We start from the raw sequence: 10,226 nt of genomic DNA on the forward strand, positions 1-10,226 counted from the left end.
GTCTTGCCTTAATCCTGCCTTTCTTTGAGCTGCTCTTATGCGTGCAGTTGCACATTTTTTGCCCTTTCCAGCGCAATTCCATGGCTCACGGACCCGGTCAAACTCTGTCTAAAACACCGCTGGAAAGTAAAAGTTAAACTTCTCCAGTATTTACAAACGTTCAGAGATAAGGCCACACAGCGCGCCGTTTGAATGCGCACTGGCAGGCGAAACATTTCGAGCGAAGCCTTTTCCATACGCACGCGCCAGAGGGCGAGCTTGGGTCGAAATCCTTGTAATTTGTCCATGTTCGTAAAAATACTTTAATCGTTGCATTTTTAATGAGATGCCTAAACGTCTACCACATAGGCCAGCTTTCAGCACCATTCCTCTTCTGCAATAAGCTTTAGCGAGTCCGATTTTTCCGCCACTTGCAACCTTTTAGTTTGAAAAATTCGTCTATTTTCGTTTGTAAGTTCTCTTTTCACGTGTGCGGCTGACTGCCCCTGCTAAATTAGCTGGTTGGCGTTGTAGCCTGCAGGTGGCACTACAATCAAAAAACAAAGGAAACGCACTCATCTTGATGTGACGTGATCAAAAAAGGCCGACGTTAAAATTCATACTATTTAAAGTTTAAGCGCCCTAGATTTTAATAACAGTAAATTTTTATTTTGGGAACCGTATACCGGGACTCTCCTTCTGCACAATGGAGTTTTTATCGCAGAAATTATAACAATTACAAACATTCATGCGTGTAACAAAATAAAAATAAAATAAAGGGGTCCCTCAAATACAGATAAAACCGAAAAGTGTTATGGTTTTCATTAATTTGGTAGGGTTTTTTTATAAGGGATTATAATTGAATGTTTAAATCATATTTTTCTGAAAACTCCTCTTTATGAACATTTTTGTTTTCTAAAATAATGCATAAATGAATGTTATATTTTTCATCAGCGAAAGAATCAAGGTTATCAGTTATTAACACCAAAGCATTATCCTAAAGAGAAATTTCATTTTCTAATTTGATTCCTAGAGCCCACTGAGGATTTGCTCCAAAATTTGTACATACACACACTGAGTAAAAAAAAATGGTTCCAATGTCTCAACAAAACAGTGGGGGAAAAGAACATTTGTTAGGCAGCAACACAGTGATTGCTGCTGCGGCTCCAGGCTGCTGTACCCCAGTGGTCTATGTCCTTAGGGCCCCCAGTTTTCCCCTTCTTAAATTGAACTCATGCTGGGCATTGGCCTGCCACTGCTTTCTCCCTCGTTGTGAAATCTGGCCCCTGTTCCCTTCCCCTGGAACAGAGGGAGCAGTCAAGAAAGGTGGCTGGTAATCCAAACAAATCCTAACTAGCGATGCAGTGACAGAGAATCAGGGGGCTGAGAGACAGAGGAGGAAAGGGCATAAATAAGTGAAGACTACCTGTCTGAGCTTCAGAACATCATCCTGTAGCAGGAAGTAGATCCAGGATAACAGGGAGAAGAGGGAATATTCAGAGCATAAGTGTAAATGTGTGAAAGTGTGTGTGTGTGTGTGTGTGTGTGTGTGTGTGTGTTGTATTTCCTCCTAGACTGAGAGAGATAACACACCTCAGTACAGCACTGGGCAGGTTTAAACATTTGATTTGACATCTACAGACTGTACGATTTCCACATTTCACAATGCTGAAGCACACCTTTAAGCCACTTTCATACTCCAGAAGAGCTGCACAGCTTTGCTTTCACCTATTACAGCCTGCCTCACTTCCTGCAATCCTAGACCTGCCCTTTTCCAAGACAAACCCTATCCTTACCCCATTCACGCCACGTGGTTACCATGGCAACACTTTTGAGCCCCTATTGTTTCTTCTCAAAGATCTTACAGTCGTCATCGACTCTCTTAAACTCTGCACCGAGCGGAAACTTTGGGTGGCCCAGGGATTGTCAATCATAGAGACATTGACCTGAGGGGTAGAACACGGTTTCAGGAATGAAACCACACTCCTCTGTTTGACTCTATTGAGGTCCAGCTGTGGACAAGTTCTGTGTTTAGAGTAAGGCTGTGAACAAACTAACAAAAATAGACAGCTTGTAGCTCTTTTGTTCTTCATTCTGCCATTTTAGATACCAGAGGCAGGCATGTGGCTAAAAACACCAACAAACAAGGGATTCACTGAAACACGGAAAGATCATGTCTAACTACTTTGAGGCACTTTTTGGGAAAAGCCGTGTCTGTAGGTGAAGTGACTGGAAGGTAGGTGGACAAGGGCCAGTACAGTGCCCACCTGGGACAAACAAGCTTGTATGTTAATCTTTTGGTTATTGGGTCACCATAAGAATGATTGGGGTCCTAAGGAGCAGAATTAAGAAAACACGTTCCCTCTGAGTAAAAAGTATGCATCATTTTAACAACTTGCTGGACTGCTTTCAGGAGTAGAAACAAAGGGTATTCTGCCCTACTAAACACACACATTTCCTGGGGGAGTCTTATGTAATCTGTAATTTATTTATGACCATGTACCTATTACCTGCTTTTTATCAGCATGTTCAGGTCAGAAATATGGTATATCCCACTGTTTAAAAAAAAATGAGGGGCAATAAAACTTTACAAGGTGCATATTATAATATGAAGGCCATGAACAAAAAAACAATAACATTTATGGAAAACATTGAGCATGCAAGATTTAATAACATTAAAAAAACTAGATATCTGTTATTTAAAATATTAACTACCCATGCTAAAGCTTTAGTAAGTTTTACAGCATCATTTGAGGGCAGGAGAAACTATATTCACTTAACTAGATCATTAATTAATTTTACAATCAAAATGATCAAAAATATTTAGAACTGTAAAAAAAAATAAAGAATGAATCAACAAAGCAACATGATGAAGAAATGTAAAGACAGCATCACACATTTTGCTGTAATCTGTAATCATACAGCTAACAGGGAAACTTCAGATAAAATGGTTCAATAAACATTTCTTAGAAAAAAGATGAAAAGCCAAAAGTTTTTTCCTTGTCAAATACACACTTCTCTATTCTCAAACCTGAAAGTTCTGTTCCTTTCAAACCCTTTTCTGCATATAGTAGGGATAATAAAAAAGACAAAATGAAGATAAAATACAGAAAAACTGCAGCATGTGCACTTTTCACACTACATAGGTAACGTTTGAATAGTTATTGCAAGTTAGGTTGCTAGTTTGTTTGCCCAGAAGTTCATATTGTACAGTAAAATAACAGTATGACTTTTGGTTTTAAGCCAGCTTATAGCCTTGCGAGCTCATAGCTATAGTTATTCATCATGCACTGGGGTGATATTTGAAATCAGAAAGTACATTTCATGCTCCCTGTTGAGATTTTATTGCTACATTAGTTTAGTCCAGGGGTTCTCAACCCTGATCCTGGAGGGCCTTAAGGCCTGTTGGTTTTTGTTTTCACCTTAAAATGAGTAACCACTTGAGACCCAAGAAGTCAGGTGAGGTAAGATAACTGCAATAAAATGCTTTAATTGATCAAATAAGTGCAACAAAACTTACAAAACAAAACCACAAGAAAAACGTATAGACCCTGCAGCAATGGAGCGCCTGGGTAAGAAAACTTGGCTTTGTCTTTTGGTAAATAGATAACAAGTGAGCTAGTTTTCATGTTTCAGCACAACAATTTTAACGGTCATTGTATGTTTTAACATTGCCAGTTGGCTCAAATAACCTCACATGTATAACATTTTTATTGGTTGTTTGTACTAATGTATATGGAGTCCATTTTGGTAAGGTTTTTTTCTATTGATACAATTACAGGGGAAATCTATGCAACTTAGATTAAATTGCAGTGGATGATTTATGCATGTTTAACTATGCTGCTACATTCATGTTAAGCATTCCTCATGGAAAGATAAATTCAGTTCACTTTGTAGACTTTCCCTGTTGTCAGAAGATACTACCAGCTACAGCAGTACTTGCAGTTAATAAATATTTGCTGTCCAAGGCACTTTTTTGTGATCTGTGATCTTACCCTACTTACACATGTGTAGTATTGAAACATTAACATTGCATCTAACTGAAAGAAAAATTACTTGCAGCACAGTAACACATGGATTGACAACCTCCAGTTGCCAATTACCAGTTCAGGGGTTCAGCTGTCCATTCAGGTAGAAATTAAATATAGTTTTTTAAGGATATTGTGCTGCCACAACACAGTTCCGGCACAGGTGAGTGAAACGAAGACACTGCATAACAAACCTCTCTGCCACCCACGTACAAACATTATAAGAGATGCATTGCCTTTGAGAAGAGGGAAGGCAGAGGGAGAGAGAGGATCTGTTTTGAGCTTTTAAACCACTGAGACTTTTTTTTTAAGGCATTCGCATCCTGAAACCTGTCATCTTGCACAAACATTCAAATGAACTCGAGCAAATGCAAATAAAATGAACCGAAAGCACTTGGCTTGTTAAGTCATTTTGCCCCCCCAAACCAGGTTGACATTCAACAGCAATTGAAGTAAGATAGAAATATGAGCCTTTATTTCTGCACACTTCTTTAAACAAACCTAATTGCCAGCATTTTGCACCTGGGGGGATTTCTGTGCCTATTTACGGTACTTATTTGTATGCAATACAACTGAAACCATTCTAATAATAAACAGGAACCTTCATGCTGTTTCTGAAATAATGAACAATAACTGTCACCACATTACAGCTGCATAAATACATCAAGGAGATAGTCAAACGACTGGGGAAATCGAATAGCAGGCAGGAGCGGGACATGATAAAGCATACATATTATTGAGTGTGAGTTCTGAATACACTTTTAAAACTTGAATTACCTGCCTTCACACAAGAGGCAGAGAACAGATACTAGCTTACTTTTAACTATTGCTGTGCTTCAATTTAAAGCGTGCCAAAAGATAGCACTGGATATTGTGCTGGGTGACCAATATTTTCCACCACGGGAACGTCGAACATGGACTGTTGTGTGACAGCTCCCCACATCGCAAACCTCTCCTAAAATTCTTACAGTACATTGCCATTTTCATCCCCATTTAATGAGTGCAAGAAAGAGCACACTCCTTCAAGCAGAATTAAAAATGACATCTTTGGGATGGGGTGAACACGGGGTCGCTTTCTTTTAACAAAGAGAACAGTACTTCAGACCAGGTGAAGATCAACGACAGCTGTTTAGTGGGTGACACAGTAAAATTATTAGTGTTAAATTAACTCTTACAGTGTACATGTGGTCCCTACTGGAATCATATAAACACTTCTAGAGTTGAAACAAAACTGGTCATTTTACAGTGCATGATCAGTTTCTACCATTTATAACAGCAGTAACTGCTGTGCACATGCAAGCATATTTAGCAACCATTTATGAATACCAGACTGAATTTAAGAAAACTTGAGCCAGTGCACTAATAATGTGACATAGTCATAATAGTTTGGACAGCATATGGTCAAATCAAGGGTCCTGTGAAAGGACGCATGGTTCTCCCCATTTGATATTCTGTCCAGTTTATTGTTAATATCAGAACTGTTGAACAGTATTTGATAAATTTCAAAATGACTTCATTATTGTTTACAATACTGTAAACCTGCGTTTTTTGTTTTTTCATGGTAGATATTACCTCTCAGGATGTCAAGTTGTAATAAATTCCAAAAGGCTTACACACTAAGCTTACTCATGTTTATAATTCCATAGGGGCTCTCCCCATATGTTAAAATAATATTATGTAAAATTATGACAGCATAATGACAAATGAGAGCCATATGCTGCATATGTTGTGCATATTGGTTCAGATATTCTCCTCCGAGCTTTGGGGCTTTGTGACCCCGAGTCCTGTCATTGTCCCCCTCGTGCACCTCAATACTGACTGGCGAGGCTCCTGACTGTGTGAAATGAATGGCCACACTCTCTCTCTCTCAGCCGACAGAACAATGCCCTCACCATCTGTGTGTAGGGGCAAACACCACTAGGTATAGATGATGCCGAATGCATGAATTTTTATGAACTTGATTGATTCATTGGCCGAACAAAGGGGGTGATGTGCCCATAACCCTCTTTCCTGATCTCTAAGTCCTTTTTATTATATGCAAGCAAAGTAACTCTACGTCCTCTATTTGGTCAAACACCTATTCCTTTTTTATTACTTTTTATTTAAGTAACACATTTATGAAAGTGTGACTTTATTATCTGTGTCTTCCACAACATATTTTATCAATATCAACAACTGGTGAAATCATGAGGTTATACAATAAAATAGCATAGTATTTGCTTAAATAACTAGTCAGAGTTAAGAACAACCCATGCTGCTATTGGTCTGAATCTAGGGCCTTAACGATGGTGCTTTGACATGGAGGACAAGGTATCGCCCTTAAGTTCTGAGCTAGGTCTGAAGATCTATTTAAAAATGTTGTCAATGCTGTTGGTACTGTGAGGTCCATTGATATGCCCATAGCAAACCCGGCATAGTCTAAACATCAAGAAATGAATATGCATGCCCTCCATAAAATTATCTATAATTATTATATTTTTGGTTAGAAAAACAACAGGTGTTGCACTTGAGTCATTTACCAGTAAAATACAAGACACAATCCCTTCATGAACCCTGCAGAGAAACTATCAGAGATATATATTTTTTTCCTTTCATCTGAAGCAAAGCTTATATACAAATGAATGTATACCCATCATGGTACACCTATCAGGAAAATGATACCTATGCTTTTCTTAAATAACTAGCAAGCCACAGACTGCAGAGCACATTTTATGATTCAATAAACAATTCCTTACATATGCACTTATTCAATACTCTGATTGGTGCATTGTATACAAAATATTTTCCTCCCCAATACTGGCACATTTGTATCACAAATTGTGTGAATGAACAGATAATTGAACTGAGGAGCAGTTTATTGCCATGCATTTTTTCAAGCATTTAATCTGTCCAGCAGGGGGTGTTGTCATGTGAGAGAGACCACTGATGCATGATAAATGAAAGAATTTAAAGTAAAAAGATCGGCGTCAGAGATTTGCTTTTCTAGAGACGCGCACACAGCATAACTGACATACCACAGGGCTGTCATATGCAAGAGAACAGGTTCTTTATCAAGCTGCAATGTCCCTCTTGTGAATGGCTTTGTGACAATATAACAAGATAAAGATACATCCATGACACAAAACATTTTATATTTGATTGATTACCCATAAGGTGACATCATACCGACTGAGTTGAAAAAAAGACAGAAAATCAACTGAAAAATATGAGAACTGGATCAAGCCCCTTATAATTATTATAATGCAAGCAGCCCATGAAGATAAGGTGAGTCTGTCACTGGTCAGCATGATAACTGCATGAAAGCAGAAATGCTCCAGCTGTACTGTGTGGGTCAGATGAGCTTAGAGCTGAATCAAGGCTTTAGCCATATATACGATGGTACGGTATAGGTGAAAATTTGTTTGTAAGATTTTTACAAGAGGTGAAAACCCACACAATTAAATATAGTATCTGGCTGTATATTCCCTCGTCTGTCCAACCTCCGACCTAGGCTACAGTCTCTCTCTTTCTCTCTATTAAAAATCAGCAAATGTATGTCAGTTTGCAGAAAGTGGTTGCTTAAAAGCTGAAAGCCAAACAGGAAAGTCACATTGGCCCTTAGGATGTACAGTAATTTCTTTCCTGGTGTTATGTGTGTATTCAATAGAGTTGAAATCATTGGGAAAATGCATTGGGGTTTTTATTTTTTTATTTTGGAACTAATTATGCTTACAACATTTATATAACGCTTTGTATCTGTATTACTGCCATCTTTGGATATTATTTTTAAAGAATCAGTCACTTCAGTTTCAAGCACTTCTCATCTTTCATGTGCATATATTTGAATCATTAGTTATATGTTTCAGACCAAAGACAATAGGCATTGAACTCAAGAGAAAGTCTTATGCTGGACATACCAATCACGCACCTGGTGAATGGTTCATATAAGAAAGATTTATAAAGGCTTGGCTACTCCAACCAAGCAATTTCCATGAGTTACCTTTGCCTGCTAAAGCAAGCTCCAAACAGACATATAACCATTATACAAACTGTTTCCAGGTGCGACCCAGTGGGCTCAGACACAAATAATGTTGGCTCAGACAAATAGAGTACTAAAGGCACTGAAAAAATATACACAGCATACCAGTTAAATTCCCAACAGTTTATCAACTTGGTGCTCAGGAATCTTTAACTACATCAAATAAACTATGCTTACCATATCCTGCCAAGATTTCAAGCACACAAATTCACATAATTAAAGACACACATTTAATGTTTGAGGTAATGGAATGGTCTTTTGTTTCCAGGTACAACATCTCAAAATGTCATCTAATCAAACATATGCTTATACAACGCTGAGTGCCCCAGCTGACAAATTGGATGGATTCTGTAATTTCTTCAAAACCAACATCTTGTATTACATTACCGTACATAAATCAATCTGTGGTGGATGGAAAAGCTCATATGCACACATGTGTAAAGTGAAAGGCATTTGTTTCTGCATTTCTGTTTTTGCCAACTCAGTATTATGGGACTATACCAAATGGCATAACCAAATACATAGAATACTCTTTTTAAATGGTTAAAAGACCATAAAATCATTGGAGCTTTCCAAAAAAAAAAAAAAAAGAAGTGACACATTAAAATAGAACAGTACTGTTTCCTGTGATGTTTTCAGCATCACTGTTAATGACACCTGCTTTTGAACCTTGAGGCAAAGTTATTATTCTCAAAGGGTCATGCATTAATGCATACAGCTCATTTAAATGTTCCCTCAAAGAGGCCTTGCAATGTTGATTGATTCTTTCTTCCGTATTTTTTTTATTTTTTTATCAAACATAATACTTCAAAATTTAAAGGGAGCAACTAACTAGATACCTTTAGCCAGTTATTTAACAACAAAATAATAACTAAGATTGGTTTTGAAAATCAGATGGGTCATATGTATCTGGAAATGTCGTTATCTCAGACGTTCTCAATTGTATCAAAACTGATGAAGTCAAGTCACTGTGGTTCTCCATTATATAAAGTATTTTGTTTTTGTAGTGACCTTTATCTTGTCTTTTTAATCATCCAACTCCAGCCAACTAAAATTATTGATGATTACATTCAATATGTCTGTTCCCCGCAAAGAGAAGAACATAAATAGTAAAAACAACGTTTAACAGGCTACTCAGAAAACAAAAGTAGGCTACGCCAGCGCTGTGTTAAGATTCTCAATGCCATATCACCGATATTGTGTAGTCTACAGATTTCTTTAATTACTTAAGGGGTACTATAAGAGTAGCCTAGGCAGCAAATACATCAAAAGCTGTTCAACACGATATATGATGTAGCAACAGTGTGTACATTAGAAGAAAATTATCGTTTGATGCACCACTAGCTTGCAGTGTATGCTCATTGCATTTCAGCGTCGTAGTCCACCAGATCGTTTGGCAAAGGGCAGTTTAACGCAGTGAAATGTGAATTTAGTCCTGCTATCCTCTCCTAAACCCTAAAATGGTCAAGAATACCCAGAATGTAATCTATGTTGTATGCAAATTCCCCGGCTGACCTACTTCTTCTCACTTCAGACTCCGCTAAAATCCATAAATTAAGGAAATTAACTGATGGGGCCCGGGGCAACTTTGTAAGCTATTTAAATCTTAAATTTTACAACATCTTCTGCATAGTTCATGTAATTGAACTAACTCCGGGGTTGTTACTTAATGAGAGAAAAATAAAGTCTTCCTTCTAGTTTGCACTCCAAAAGACAGAAAATATCACCCCGAGGGTAAAGTGTTTGCACTGTTCAGGCAAAAATTAGAAAAAACGAGAGAATTGTTTTCACAGAACTTGTGCTTAATTTCGATTATTTGCTATTCTCTTGGATTCCTTGAATTCTATCCTACCCGACCTCAAAGACAATATAGCATTATTATAAAATATGAACAGTAAAGTAGGCTAATGGGGAAAATACGTTAAGGTAATTTAAACACACAATCGAATTATGCAACACTACAATTTCCATCTACACAAAGCAGTAGCCTAGATATTGCAAATAATCTAGTTCAAAGCTGACTTCAAAATTAATTATTGCCGCTTCTAAAGTCCACATTGATCTTTGGAATTCGTCTGTGACCATGATCTTTTTACACACTGGTTGGCGCCAAACATCAAGAAATAAAATACCGTGAGCAATGAATGTATTTGGGAATACTGTAATTATAAGGCTCAATGCAGCATCTATTATTTAAAGCT

This window comes from Anguilla anguilla, chromosome 16 (assembly GCF_013347855.1).
Source record: "Anguilla anguilla isolate fAngAng1 chromosome 16, fAngAng1.pri, whole genome shotgun sequence".
In the NCBI taxonomy this organism is placed as follows: Eukaryota; Metazoa; Chordata; class Actinopteri; order Anguilliformes; family Anguillidae; genus Anguilla; species Anguilla anguilla.